This window comes from Cupressus sempervirens, chromosome 9 (genome assembly GCF_028749045.1).
Source record: "Cupressus sempervirens isolate cs-2001-9-10 chromosome 9, ASM2874904v1, whole genome shotgun sequence".
NCBI lineage: Eukaryota > Viridiplantae > Streptophyta > Pinopsida > Cupressales > Cupressaceae > Cupressus > Cupressus sempervirens.
This window is the reverse complement of record NC_143126.1, coordinates 11,625,588-11,627,108: the sequence shown is the minus strand read 5'-3', so window position 1 is coordinate 11,627,108 and position 1,521 is coordinate 11,625,588. Positions and strand designations below refer to the sequence as shown.

General features: G+C 27.9%; 1 long non-coding RNA gene across 1 annotated transcript; it reads left to right on the top strand.

Moving 5' to 3' along the window:
- Positions 1-749: 749 nt before the first annotated feature.
- LOC149537392 (uncharacterized) lies at positions 750-1,253 on the top strand. Its single transcript, XR_016356045.1, has 3 exons — positions 750-842; positions 932-1,003; positions 1,182-1,253. It is a non-coding gene; the product is annotated as an uncharacterized LOC149537392 (long non-coding RNA).
- Positions 1,254-1,521: the final 268 nt, after the last annotated feature.

Genomic DNA, 1,521 nt, shown 5'->3' with positions numbered 1-1,521 from the left:
GAATGTGTGTTTACAAGTAAATATTAAATTATTTTATGGATGAAAAAGTTAAGTGATTTTTTTTCCAATTGCAGATGGTTCTACACCTTCAGAAGATCAAGATGTGCTTGGAGTCAACATTGGTGAAGATGAGAGAACTGGTAAGTTTTAATACCAATTTTTTTCTTAAGAAATATATAGTATTTTAAAATAGTATTTTGACTTTACAATTTTATTTTTTTTACTACAGATTGTGTGAGATCATTTGATACTTCTCATGATGAACTTCAAAATTGCATTGATTATGTAAATTCATTTATCCAAAATTTGTCAACTAGAGAAGAATATGAAAAACAAATATTCATTCAACATGTTGGGAGATTTAGAAATGAGATACATGCATCTCTTGCTTCAAGTTCCAATTTTGAATCAATTCCTGGTTCAGAGAACATGCCTATGAGGCGAAAGAAACCATGGTTTAGTCCAAGCAAAATGTGTAAGCGTCGATTTATTCATAAAAAGAAAAAACCTATGACTCAAAACTTAAGTAAAAGAGTTTATGATCATGAAAATTTTCAATTCCCCTCTATATGTTCTAAAAAGAAAAAGGGAAAAAAAGCCATTAATCGTTCAGGCATAGCAATACAAGGAGAAAGAGTTATTCTGTCACAACAAGGTGAGTACATTTATTTAAAAGTACTTTATTACTTTCAAAATATAGCTCAATACTTGTTATTTTTATTTCATATGTTGAACATGTGTCAATATAGGTTTGGTTGATCAAGGAGAATCTCCACGACGTCGATTGCCTTTCTCTATTGATTTGAACCAAACAATAATAGATGACACACAAGTACTAGATGGTAATTTACTCACTATTAACTATTTTTATTAAAATTGATTACTTAGTTCACATTTCTAATTGCATTTAATGCTTTATCAAATAACCAAGATGTAGTTTGTGGAGATCAACCATCAATGCCAAAGGTTATTCATCCTCAAACATTTCAACAAACTTGTGGAGGTAATGGAATTTTGATTTTTCTTATTGTTACATAATGTGATATAGATTATGAGAACAATATTCTGATTTAGAATTTGTTATGATAGAAAAAATAAAAAATTTAAAATTATATTTGAGTTTTTAGTTTATAATTTAATTTTATCTAAATGGATGTGTTAAATGTGCATTGTTGTATTAGATGATCAACAAACTAATCAACAATATGGGTTGCCCTTTTCTATTGATCTTAACCAAAACACAACAAGTGGAGATGGTAAGGAAATTATGAAATGATATTCAATTTTCTAAGACCTTATTTTTAAATGAATTTTATAACTCATTCATTTTGTAGGTATTGATGATATCTATATGGAGGATTATGGCCAATAAATTTTGAGACAATCATTAAAGTCTATAAAACTTTATATAAATGTATTCATGAGTATATTTGTACGGGCACTTTATATGGCTATTTTATAAAGCCTCATTAGTGTTCCAATATGTGGTTAGAGTTTGAATAGCTAAAAGATATAAGGGAA